The sequence below is a fragment of the Lonchura striata genome, chromosome 1 (assembly GCF_050655825.1).
Source record: "Lonchura striata isolate lonStrDom1 chromosome 1, ASM5065582v1, whole genome shotgun sequence".
Classification (NCBI taxonomy): Eukaryota; Metazoa; Chordata; class Aves; order Passeriformes; family Estrildidae; genus Lonchura; species Lonchura striata.
This window is the reverse complement of record NC_140703.1, coordinates 67457564-67471651: the sequence shown is the minus strand read 5'-3', so window position 1 is coordinate 67471651 and position 14088 is coordinate 67457564. Positions and strand designations below refer to the sequence as shown.

At 39.0% G+C, this 14088-nt stretch overlaps 1 protein-coding gene and 1 long non-coding RNA gene across 5 annotated transcripts in view; both read right to left on the bottom strand.

Annotated features, from left to right (window-relative positions):
- The window catches only part of DCLK1 (doublecortin like kinase 1), a 231808-nt gene that overhangs the window by 170429 nt on the left and 47291 nt on the right, over positions 1-14088 (bottom strand). The window lies entirely within an intron of this gene.
- Positions 1-14088, bottom strand: part of LOC146768707 (uncharacterized) — a 54743-nt gene that overhangs the window by 17813 nt on the left and 22842 nt on the right. The window contains exon 1 of the long non-coding RNA XR_014955185.1: positions 1-14088. This exon is cut by the window's left edge and continues 15864 nt beyond it; it is cut by the window's right edge and continues 22842 nt beyond it. This is a non-coding gene — a long non-coding RNA (uncharacterized LOC146768707).

Below are 14088 nucleotides of genomic sequence, written 5' to 3'. Positions count from 1 at the left end.
TTTCCATATAAACACATTTAATTTCAGCAAACACACAGAAAATTTATGTACCTACACCCAAACCTGGCTATCTAATAAATTCTTTGTTGAATTTTTCACTATTCAATCAATATAAAAATATGTACCTATCAGTAAACAGATTAAAAGTAACACATTAATTTTGAAATTCTGTGGCTCCAGCTTCTTTTCCTTCTGGATTTTGATCAAAATATCTTAAAACGTCTTGCCACTCTCCTTATAGCCACATCTAAATTTTGCGTATTAAAAAAATCACATATAGAAGGTGACAGCTCTGCAGTTTAGGAGGAAACAATGTCATTGAGCAAGTACCTGTAGGTTCTACTTCTTTCTTTTATCCACAAGGAAATCTTTTCTTGCTTTTTCACTAAATGTCACAGTGAATTTGCATTCTTGTCTAAGAATGGGCCCATTAAAGCACAATACCGAAAATGTCCAATTTCTTAGTGAAAAGCCAATGATGTTTTAAAATAATAATGGCTCTTCACAGCCTACGTGACAAACTGACTAATGGACCTGGGCTTTGGAAAAAGAAAACTTCAAATGACACAGAGGAAGGTTACAGGATTGGGGATGCCTTTCAAAATATAGTCACTTAATGAGAAATTCAGGCCAGGGAAAACAGCTTGTCAGACTACTTTAATTTAGAAGTAGAAATACAGGGGGAAAACTCATCAGCCTCACACATATCTACGCAGGCAATAGCATTTGTCTAGAGAGACTGCAGATAATGCTTATGTTAGAGCAGAATGCATACATACAATATACTGATTATAACAAATAGCGTGCAAGTTGTGATATGGTTGTAGCTGGTCCTCCAGTTGGAATAACAACCATGTGGTGAATATTTCAGCCTTGCAACACTCCTGACAACAGAAAAAAAACATTCTAAGCTGTCACTAGACACTCTGTATGCAAAATAACCAGCCTCAGAAATTATGATAACAGTACATAAGTTTTATCAAGTATTTCATATAATTACAGACTCTTTAAAAGTGTAAAAGACCTTTAAGATCATCAAGCCCAACCCTCAAGCTAGCAGCACCAATACCACAATTTACTTTAGTGCTCCAAGTTATGGATAGGTACAAAGCAGAAAGATCCAGAAGGAGAGCTGTAAAATTTGACATAACACAAAAAGTTACGACTTTTGATGTCACCCCAGAGCAGGGTCAGCCTGAGCATGCAGCACGCTTACACCTGGAAACATTGCACATCCTTGCTCAAGGCTCAGCCAGTGAACTGACAATCAGCAGTGAACTCCATCCTGTTCCTGCTGAGCTTTTCAAATGACCTGTTATTCCAGGAACTGCTGTTTCCACAGCATGGTCTTGGATGGAAGTATGTGACTTTTACAGTATGACTGCAGAATATCCCAGCACTAGGTTTCCAGGAAACACCTTCAGCATTCATGTAAATGCTCAGAAATGAGTAGTGTGTGATTGTCTCTTACAGCTGCTGCCACTTCAGGTCTTGGTGGATCTAGTCCCTTAGTGATACAAGAAGCTCCAGATCAAATACACAATTCAGGCTCTTTTTAGTGAAATCCTCCAAATAATTGATCAACCACCTTCACCACTTCTGACTGCAGCAGAAAATTGAAGTTGAGAAGTAGGCATAGTTCTCCCCTCCTTTAGATGGAAGAGGAACTTTTGGCCTACAGAAGGTGGGAAAGGGAAATATTTAGAAGTACTGAGCAGCAATGAACTGAGACTACGTAAGCTGAACCATATCTGTCTGGAAAGATGCCCAGCAGAGATGAATTTGGTCAACAGCAGCTATGCCCAGCCTGTAGCAGCAATAGTGTGGCCAGCAGGACCAGGGCAGTGATCATTAAAAAGTGCATAAGCATTTCACAGAAAACTTACAGAAATACCATCTTTACAGTTTTCTCAAGACCTGTGCTGGGCTTCCAATATCTCAGAATCAGCCAATCTTGACTCACTGAATTTTTAGGAAGCTCTTTGTAAGCAGACAAAAATTATGAATAGAGAAGTAACCTCTGGTGTACTCAAGAAAAGCAAAACCTTGGACTAGACTAATAAGGTCTTTATATTTCAGAGTGGAAATACTCTGTGATGTCTATACAGTATTAGAGCAGATCCCTCAGTAACAGGATCTGAGATTACTAAATGCACTCAATGGAAGCAATTAACAGAAAACATGAAGAACTGGAGGTGGTACTTAAGGTGTACCTTAAGTACCACCTCTGCCAATCTTAAATGCTTCACCTCAAACATTTATCCACAAGCCAAAGGCTTTCCATAAGGGAAAAGAAACTTTCTTTACTCCAGAAAGTGCTCTAACCATCAGGTGGTCAAACTGTCCTGAACAGCAGCTCTGAACCCCTAATGAAGCTGTTTCACTTTGCAAAGTACACCACAGACCATTATCAGTTTAGAAAGCCAACTAACATGAAGGGCCACAATTTTCTAGTCCAGATATTAGCATACTCAAGAGCAAAGAAAACCCAACTGTCCATTACTGCAACCATGTCATTCTTTTGTTGTTAGCTTATAGCTTGGTAAGATTGTTGCATTGTGGTCATACAGAGAAAGGCAAATCACCTATTCCGAGTGACAACTAGGTTGAAGGACTGAAGATCAAGTGCTTTTTTTTTTTAAGTTGTCCCTTGATCTTCAGGCAGGTATCTGATTTTCACACTTGCAACGGATGATTCATCTATAAAACCACAAAGAGAAAAGCAGCAGCATCACAGTTTGCATTATGTAATTGCAAAGTATGTTTACCCCAGAAGTCCCCTTGTCCTTGGAGTCCTCTGCCTCTCATTAACCACACAGCTCAGGCCTGCCACAAGCTTGTTCATATGGCACCCATGGGACAACTTCATCTCTTCCTTTTCCTGTAACTATATCAAGCAGTCCTTGAAATTAACTTTCAGTTAAAAATTCTTATGCTACAATACAGGGTTGGTAACAAATCACTGGGAAGCATTCAGCCCTCTGTATCAAGTCTGCAACATTAGGCATCCACAAAACACATAGTAAATTCAGTATTGCTTTATGCTAGGCCAGATAAGGAGCTGATAAAAGGCAGATAGAAGAGCGTTGACTCATACCGGAGTGCTACTTAAAATGCTGAACTTAAAATAATATGGGACATCTAGCAGATCTAAGACTGGTGTCTTTTAAAAATAAATAAGGATGGAAAAGGCAGCTACTTTAAAACCTGCCAGCAAAGAGAAAATCCTGTTAGTAGTTCATTTTCTGACAGAAACCTAAAAGAGATGAAGAGAAAGTGAATAATTCTCTCCAGTCTTACTAATGGCAAGGTAATACAAATTATTACAAGACACTAGTACATTTTTCTGAGGTATGACTAACTTTTTACTCCAAAGTTTAATGCAAGCTAATCACTGGTACTTCAGGTATAGACACATATGTGATCCAGGAATTTAACAGTACTCCCCCATACACATGTCTTCCTATTCCTCCCCCTCTCCTATTTTGCATGGCAGTCTCTAGCAGAAACTAGATCTTCTGTGTGGTAAGAGTCATAATAGAAAACAAGAATTCCCAGCATAAGCTACCTTACTTAGTTCAAGAGATAGGAAATACATAGTTCTGTGTATAAGAAATACATGCAGTGTCAGCAACTGAGTGTATTTAACCTTTCTTTCAGTGTTCAACTGCCTGATCCCATGAATAGGGCAGCCTTAGTGAGAGCACAGAGTTAGGGATAATGCCCTTTGACCATGGGCATTAACTGTAAGACAGCCAATACTTTTAAAGTGCTTCTCCTGTATCTAAATGTGGAAGTAATGGCAAACACTAATAATGGTCTAGACTGTCCTATAAAAAGCCTGACATGACTGAAAGTACTACTTACTAGAGTACTCAGTGTTAAACTGAGATGGGAACTTCACACAAACTGTCACCAATGGACAGGAGCTTACAGCTCCCCTGCCTTGGGCAGCAAGACCTTTCACTAGATCAGATTGCTGAAATCCCCATCCAGCCTGGTCTTGAACACTTTCTATGTGAGATGGGGCTCCAAAGCCAGCTGTGAGCAGCCTGAAACACAGTACCTCAAAACTGACTGGTGAAGGATCTTGTACCTTCAGACAAAACACACACACAACAAACATCACACAATATGTTTGTAGGTCAGAATAAAGAGAATTAGAATTGTAAGCTGAAAAAAGACTGTTGTGCTCTCCCTTCCTAAAACTAGCAGGCACTGGGAAGCAAAAGCACAACACTATTTTATGTTGTCATTCATTTTTGGGTTTTTTTTTTTCCTGTAACAAGGCAAAAGAGGACAGATGATGGAGCGAACATACTCCTCCATAACATGTAGCTCCTATGTCCAATTTTTATTCTCATTCCTGAATTCGTATATATACCTCATTCTTAAAATTGTATCAAAGCTTATGTACTAAAAAAAAGGTATCTGATTAGACCTAACAAATACTTCGCTTCTAAATGTTTTCTGCTCAAAATAAAGATCTATTATTTGCCATCAGACACTGTGTATGTTTTTGTTTTGGCTCATTAACCTAAGCTGGGCAAGGTGTAAATTGAAAGCTCTGCTCTCATTGATTCATTTTTTTAAATTGAAACAATGGATTCAGCAAAAGACGCAGAATGTTTATGATTAGAAATTAATCACTCCAGCCACTACCTAAAAGACAAAGGTTGCTGAAAAATAGTCTTACAATAACACATTGTGAATAGCCTAAATTTTATTCATAGGTTTCCTTTTAGTCCTAAAGGCCAGATGCTGCCTGTTAGAAAAATGTTCTTCAGCCAAAACTGTCATCATCTTGTATACACTATAATGACAGCAGAAATTCTACCAGATTATGCCCTTTTATTTTCACGTCTTTGTGTGTGCAGATCTGGGTGTGGGAAGGACTTGCAGATTCACAGTTCGGAAAAACCAAACGTAGTTAAAACACACTTGAGGTTAGCTGAAATTTCCATTTTCCTATACAAAAGCTACTGATTTCCAAGGCAAAATTTCTAACTCCCAGTGAAGCTTTTTTAGAGAAAAGAGTATAAACATATTTTCATGTTATTTTAATCAGTTGTATCTCAAGCTTATCAGGTTTTCCTAGAAAGCCAGAATCTGAAAGCTACCCTCAATACCATTATATTATCAGTGCAGAACTTGCCCTTCTTGCCTAAAATGATCAAGACAAATTTATTAAATGGGTGCAGCAACGCAAGTTTTATGAATCCTGAAAAAGACGTGTTACCCCACAACTGGGTTTCCTCTGTATCAGTAGATAAAAGTTTGTCAACAAATTACATTAATGCAGCAAGCAAAAACTTCTATATATCATAAAGCAGTTGTACTACAAATAATGGGAACTTTTTAGTGATAGAATGGCACTTCTTACTGCCATGTCTATTTTCAGTACTATACTGCTCATTGCAGTCTACAACTTCCTTAGGAAGGGACAGACACTGATCTCTTTTCTGTGGTGAATAGCCTTAAGTTAAAACTCCCCTAAGTCAGGGGAGTTTTAGGTTGGATATTAGGAAAAGATTCTTCACTGAAGGGTGGCTGGGCACTGGAACAGGCTGCCCAGGGAAGTGGTTACAGCACCAGCTTGACAAGGGTTCAAGAAGTGTTCATGCTCTCAGGCACATGATGAGACTCTTGGGGATGATCCTGTGCTGGGCCAGCAATTGGACTCCATGATCCTTGTGGGTCCCTTCCAACTCAGCTTATTCTATGATCCTATGTGTAGCACTGCACTTAACCATGATAAAAAGGCCAGAGAAAATATTATCACATTTTCAGAATTGACTCATATATTGAAGAAACCAAGGACTGAATAATTTCACTCCTTGGAAATCAAAGTGAGCCTCTTCTTCTCCAGCCTAAACACCCCCAGCTCCCTCAGATGCTCCTCATCAGACTTGTGCTCCAGACCCATCCCCAGCTCTGTTGCCTGCAGGACAAAAAATGTCTCTATAGTAAACTGTTTAATCATTTCTTCCTTCTGAGTTACTTTGAAAACCAGATGGCAGCATCAATATTTCTTTTTAATATTTGCAGCAAAATAGTATCTACAGCAGAAGAAATACAGTTTTCAAAATATCCCAATTCATGATGAATACAACAGGATGTATATCCTAAATCCTTAGTCTTCTGAAGCCTGGCTTTGGCCTTCGGACTCCCACTTTTAAGGAGGGGACAATTCAGGCAACTAGATCTGCCTAATAATACCTGAACTCAGAACCAACATAACGAGGCACACGTAGTTTAATGTCAGTGTTGAGTGCAATAAGATTACTTCCACCAGAAATGTCTGTCTTCTACTGTATTACCCAATCACACTTGCTTTAATGCAATTTTACTTCCTTATATTAGAAATATTAGAATTATTCTGCATAGCCACTAAAGTAAACACATTCAAAGCAATCAGGAAATCTGAATATGTAATACACTGCTCTAGACAATCAAAGAAGCCCTGTCAAGTCAGATTGTCCTGAAAATGAGTTCATTATCAGCCATAGGAGTAAACACAAAGAGTAAGTACTCAGTGCAATGTTATTTAATGAAAACAGAAAGCTCCCATCAACGACTGAAAATCTGTAAGCACACTTTTACTGAACTTTAGATGACAAGCATAGAAAGCATGAATTAGGGCAGAAGTCTTGCAGAGCAAATAAAGATATTCTGGGTGACTTAAGTTTTCTTCCTGTAAAGGCACAAGCAATCAAAGTTGATCTGTCTGCAGAAGGAAGAATAAATCATGAACAACTGCTGGGAAGATGTATTACCGTACCTGGTAAGAAAGCCTGACAGTTGTATTCCTACCACTCAAACAGGAGTGACTCATGGAAAATGCTCTACTTTTGACTCTCATTCAATGGGCCTGGCTCCTCCCAGAACCTCCCTTCAGCCTATTTTATAAGGGAACAGGAGACCCTGGCAGAACTTCTGCCACCACTTAGCCTTGGAGGGTTGTGAAACTAACAACATTCAGAAGGTGGGTTTGGTCTGAGATGCTTCACAGAAGCACCTAAACCTCTGAACAGTCAGAGCAGTCAGAATTTTCCCAAGAAAAACAAACAGTACCTCTGTAACCCCAGGGGAGAACCACAAGGGGTTTTTTCCCCCCACAGGGAAAGGTGAACTGTCATAAACCCCTCCCCAAGAAACACCAATGCTCCTGGGCCTGCATGGATTCTTCTGAGAGGATTACATATCCAATCCTGCAAATCCTTTTCTCTTTCTCATTTACCTCTTTTCCACCTCCAGACCACAGAAATCTCACTGCAGGTATCAGTCCTGATGTTTCCAAAGCAACACAGAGCACTCATTCTGCTAAGGGGTCTCCATTCTCTTAAAACCAGGAGTCGTGGCATATGCCAAATAATCGGAGCCAGGAGGAATAGTAATCACAGGCTGGGTACATTTTGCTCTCCTGAGCACAACTAGAAAATCCATTTGAAAATTTCAACTGAAACACTTCAGTTGAAAGGAGGAGAAATCATTAATGACTTACAGGCTGTTCCCAGGAGAAACGTAGATATGTTTGAGCTATCAAAAATAAACTCTAACATAGAAACAAATGCAATGTATAAATGTTTTTATATCAGCCAAAGATTCAAGCAAGTCACTTTTTTGTCAATAAAGATCTCCTTTTGCTTTTGTGATTATCAGAAAGGTTTTATATTTATTGACACTAATGGAAGTTTCATCTATAGTATTTCTATTTCCTGCAATATGTTTTCTAGACAAAAAATACACAAACACAGAAGCAATGCAGAAACATTATGAAATAAGTTTATCACCCCATTTATAAAGGACTAAGAAAGACTTAACAAATTAGAGGTGATCTAGTTGACAGTTCCCCATTCCAACTTGTTTTGAAGGTAAAGTTTTTGCTAACCTCCCTCACCCACCCCCAGTACTTTAACTGCAATCAAACACTTGGAGGGGTTGCATTCATGGACCAGTTCTATATGCACCCAGAAATCACGCAGGAATGCAGGTGAAAAGTACCCACTTTGATCCTGTTTAAGTTCCCCACAGTGAAAGACTGTGCACTAATGTAGCGGTTTGTTCCACCTAAATGTCTACTACATTAAAAAATATAGAACAGATAGTTTCAATAAGTTTTTAACTGGGAAAACACAAGGCAAGAAAAAGTCTGAAGCAAATTCTAAATTGCAAATACTCAGTGTTTTACCCGTCTTTCTGAGACCAAAACTGAACTTAGTCAACATTTTCTTTATAAACACTGCAGAAAAGTCAAATATTGTCATTTTGTGTCAGATACTGCAGTGAGCATCACTAAGTTGTTCTACAGTAGTTGGTAAGGAAATATTTGCTACTGCTTCAGAGTGAAGCTACAGGAAATACTAGGTAACACATAAGACACCTTTCATTGCCTCTTCATAAATGCCAGGAAAATGGAAGAGTCCTTCAGTACTCTAATACCACAAAGCTGGTTTCATAAATTCCTCATTAAAGGATGCACCGATGCAGCTCTGGTGCATGTCGCAATAAATATGCTGCCTTGTTTAATTCTGGTATTTTACAGGACAAGCCAGATCATTGAATAATCAGATTTAGCTATCAGCACAGCAGGAGATCAATGTTTTAAACCCATTTAAGGGCTGCAGATACCATATGCCAGCTGACAAAATCAAGCAACATAATTGACTCAAACACTATCCTCTTCGGTTGGGCTGCTGTTTATTGCAAGACAATCTATGAAGCTGTGCTACAAGAACAGCCACAGCTCCTTTTGTCAGAGCTCGCTCAGCTGATAGGCTCGTTAATAAGCCTTTGTACACAATCTGTATGAATAGTGAAGCTTAGTATTTAACCATTAGACAGTTTAAACATGTTTGTGGAGAGGGAAGTTACGGGAGAGGGTGAATGAGAGGAAACTGTTTAGTACACAACAATTTCTAGTTCTTGCCAGCAGAGACTGTGAATTTCTCCATGTCATGCTCACTCAACATTACTAAAATGGAGGTTCCAGTCTTCTGTTTGCTGCCTCTTATTCCCTGCTCCAAAAGCAATTTACTGGGAAGAAAGAAATGCATAAGCTGCTGCAAGGAGCGATTAGAGGCTGTGCTGTTACAGCTAGAGAAAACAGCCTCGACCAGGCACCAGCGAGCTCAGTACGCACAGGGAACCGCAGCCACGCTCCTGACTGCATTGCAGACACACCAGGGGCTTTCATCCCTACAACCCCCTGGAAGCTTACACGGAAACACTGCAGAGGACACGGCCACAGCTGTGGCTGCCACCACTCCTGAGCTTTCCAGTCTGTGGATTTCAGTTTGACAAGCAGAAGTCTTCAAATTACTCAAAGGTTTCACAGGAAAGGTATCCCCCTAAGCTACTCCAATGCTCCTGACAAGCAATTACAGCCTCTCACTGCACAGCTCCTGTTTGAACCTGGCTGGCATAAGAAGAGATAAAGAGGAAACAGATTTGATTTTTGCAGGTTTGGGGTGGGTTTCTTTTGTAAGTTTGGGTTTGTTTTTTTTCTTTTTTTTTTTAAATATGGCCATCCTGCAGTGCAGTATACAATAGAAATGCCGTTTTCAATTTTTGTACAGACTAGTGTGCTTTCATGATGACCTGAAAAAAAAAATTGCCTTTGCATTTCTATAGGTACTTTAAGATTTTTTGGGGGCCTGAATGTCACAATGCAAGTAAAAATAATTCACTTTTACAAGATAACAGAAAATTCTCTCCTCTGTAGCAAGTCAGACTGAAACAGAAAGCTCAAAACATGCAGCTAAAGAAAGCCACATTCCAAAAATATATGGCCCCCACACTTCAGCACACACTGTAAGTGCCTCTTACATATGTTATCCATCTCTATATAAAAAATACAGAGCAGGACTTCTTTCAAGTTACACTGGAGTTATACCAGCTGAAGAGATCAGAATAATACCTTGCTCACCTATGAGTTCATATACACCACTTTAATCATTTTTATTAGCATTTCATATAAATAAATCTATTTCCTTAGACCACAGTAATGAAATATTATTTATGGCATAAACAGAAAGAAGAAAAAGTTACCCTTCTAAATCCACCTTCTGCAAGTGGTGAACACTGTTTTTAATATGGTTATTGAGATAGTTTAACCAATACATATCACCAGTTATCATGAAAAACTAAGACAAGTAATAAATTACAAGTAATTCCAACTCCTTGATATATTAATGTAATAGTTCTTTAAGTATCTTCTCATATCAATGTACACCGGGAATGTGAACAATTGAGTAATAAACCACTCAAACTCATTTCACTGCTTTGCAGTGAACATAGTGCATCCTACACAAGTAGAGCCATGACTTAAAAAAAGCCCCAAACCTTAAAAACACTGGGCTGCACTAAACCAAGCACTGGTAATAGCAGATATGTTTAGGATGAGCACACTCCTTTGCTGGGTGTATGAGAAAAATCCCACTCAACTGCATAACTAAAAAGTCTACCTGTGTTCACACATGGAGGCTGAACACACTTATGACCTTTCTCAATTTATAAGTACTGGATTTTGCAATCTCAGCAAGGGCATTTGATGAATAAGGACTTCCCTCAGCTCCTCCTCCCCACCTATTTAATGTAGTTTTATGAATACATTAAAAGGCCAAATAAAACCTATGATTATATTCAAGATCTGGTAAAACTGACAGTAAACAGTAGCCTAGGCAATACTGCCATGTGAACAAGAACTGCAGACACAGCCTGTCACAGCCATGGGCCATGTCATGGAAGGTTTCTAGAACTTCACTCATCCTTGGTGCTCTTGCATTTAGCTTATCTCCAACCTGTCAAACATCATTCTGGAGCCCGAAGCCCCATGCAGGGCACATTTCATTCCATACTTGATATTTTCTGAGACCAAGCAGTACTGCAAATAACTACTTTGCTTATAAAACCAGTAGCAATGTTTTCCAACATGCCATTCCCAGTTTGTGCTCAGCTGAAATCAACTACAACATCAAAATTATTTTATTCAAATCTGCTTAGCCAGCAGCTGATTTCCACGTGATATTTGCTTATTTTTCTCAACTTCACCCTTAGCTTTTACAGTGTTAAAAGAAAAAAACCTCAATTTAAAATCTCTAACATAGCTTTTCTCTTTGATTAAATTTGCAGGACAGATCTTAATTAAAAATTCTTCCTGTTTCACAGCATTAATATGAATATGTGACAAAATCAGAAAATTCTCTGTAGCTGGAAACAAATGAGCCAAACCATATACTAAACTTGATTCTGTACCTCCTTTGTACAAAGCTTCAACTAGTTAGTATTTTTACACCCAGTTCATAGGGATGCTAGAAAAGTGTCAAAAGCTTTCCTACAGTCAAGATATATCAAATCTATTTCTCCCATATCCAGGAGGCATGTTGCTCTGCCACAGAAAGAAGACAAACTGATTCAAAGTTACTTGTCTTCGCCACATCTATATTGATTGTTGCTTACCCACTCTCTCTTTATTCCAAGTACTTGTCAATTTATTTTTTTCAGTGTTTTTCCAGGAATTAATCTTCCTGGCCTGTAGTTCTATACTTTCAACCCTGATCCCTTCAGAAAAAGGCACTAAGTCAGTCTTTGGTTTTTCAGGATTTCAGTTATCTTCTGTTCATTCTCAGATAAGGTCCCTAATAGCATCAACCCATTTTAGTCATTTGCTTAAACTTTCTATCCGTTGTAAGAGTATTTAGGAAAGGACCCCAAGCTTTAGCCTCCATGGATGTATGCTAGGCTGTGCTCTGCATCTTAGCCCTTGTGCTTGCCTGCTCACAGCTAATCCTGCTCAGCAAAGTAAAAATGGTGCTTACAACCTCTTTAGCAGCATCTGTTGTTAACTTTCTCATCTTTCTGCTTAACAGACTAGGTCTTTCTTTAGTGATTTCCCTTGCAACTAATGTATTTACAGAATGTTTTCTTGCTGCAGCTTTGCCAGCTCTTTCTTGTTTTGTACCAAGTCCTTCTGATAATGCCTCTACACACGAGCACCACTCTTTTTTAAGACATGTTCAAAAGCTGACCTAGTACCCCTTTTTTGCATGGCTCCTTCAGTTTCTGACTAATGAATAGCTTGTAATTAGGCAGTAGCAATTATGGCTATCTATTCTTCCCAAAGAAACAGCTTGTATTTGTGCCCTTAGAGCATGTCTTTAAGAAACCTCTACATCTTCAGTCGTCAGACACTGACAAATTCTTTAATTTTAATAAGTATGTTTACAAGGCCACAGCTAAACAGCTACTTTCATCTAATTCACCACCCTCCTCCCACCCATTCTTTCTTTTAGTCAGACACAAATACAGAAGATATTCAATGTGAGTTGCTTTCAGCACTGCCATCAAAAGAAGTGCTGAAATTCAGCTAGTCTTTGCATGTTAAAATACTATTTTCTGGAAGGTGCCCTGCTGAAGTCCCCCATAATACTTGGAAACACAAATAGTCTACTTGAATAACCTAAAGAAAACCAGAATCACTTTTTTTTTCCTCTTCATTGTACTTTTAGAGGCTTTTCAACACTGCCCAGTGGATTAAGTAAAGACATCTTCAATACAGAAAGAATTAATCCTCTGAGCTGTCCTTGTTTTCCCTTTAGTATTTATTCAACACTTGTGTCATAAAAATTACTGCACTTACTTGACTTGAGTGGCTGACTGGCGATTCTCCTCCTCTGCTCTCATGAGATCCCACCTGGAGTACTGCATCCAGATCTGGGGTCCCCAGCACAAGACAGACAAGGACATGGAGCCCTTAGAGCAGGTGTAGAGAAGGGCCACCAAGACTATGAGAGGGAAGGGACCCCTCTCCTATGAAGACAGGCTAAGAGAGTTGGAGTTGTTCCACCCGGAGATGAGAAGGCCCTGAGGAGACCTCATTGTGGCTTTTCATTATTTAAAGGAAGGAAATAACAAAGAGGGAGAGAGACTTTTAAATCAGGGCCTGTAATGATCAGAAAACAGCAAACAGCTTTAAAATGAAAGCAGGTAAAGTTTAGATTGGTCACAAAGAGGACACTTTCATACAATGTGGGTGGTGAGGCACTGGAACAGGTTGCCCAGAGAAGCTGAGGATTCCCCATCCCTGCAAGTGTTCAAGGTCAGGTTGGATGGGGTCCTGAGCAACCTGGTCTAGTAAATGTCCTTGCCTATGGAAGGGAAACTGGACTAGATAAGCTTTAGAGGTCCCTTTTAAACCTAAAAAAAGTTATGCTAAATAAAGTACAACGTTGATTTGCAAGTATATTAATTTCCTCTTATTTCAAATATATCAACAAAGCAGCATAGTCATGTTCTTGGTTCCAGGCTAAAACAGGAAGGTATTTGGTCCTTACTACCACCTAATAAGAATAGCAACACAATGTAATATGATGAAAGCATAGTATCATATTGGGAGACTTCAGCTCACTTCCTTTCAATATAGATCACAAACATCCCATCATATCAGGATATGACTTTTTTTTTTTTGCATTCAATCAGTGACTGTTTTATAGAGCAGCTGATTAGGAAGCCCGCAAAAAAAAAAAAAAAATTACATCCTTGACTTAGTCCTAAATATAGAGCGGTTCTTCAGCTACAAGATTTTGAAAACTCTTCCACACAATAGCTTCCCAGTTGGAGCAATGAAGAAGAAAAATAAACCTGTAGTTGCATCCAGCTTCAGAGACTGCAAACACAAGAAGTAAGGAAGCTTGTTAAGAGAATATGAAAGAGCCAGAAAAAGAATTTCAATCATTTCAGGCTCTGTGGAGATTATGAACAGAAAGAACCAGAAAAACCAGGCAGGTACATATTTCCTATTAAGTAAAACCTAAGAAAAGAAATCAAACTGGTTAGAACAGCAGTGTAGGAGTGAGGTTACCTTTAAAAAAGCTGAAGTCAAATCCAAATAGAAAAACACAGCTCAACAGATCATAAAATATGGCAAATTAATGTAAAAGCACACCAAGGCAGGCAAAACAAACAAAAGATATGATGAACAACTGGCAGGCACTAATGACAAATCTTTTTTCAAGCATATCAGGAGCAGGAAACCTGCCAGAAACTCCAGGAGGCAGCTCATCATCAGAGTAATAAGGGAAGACTCGG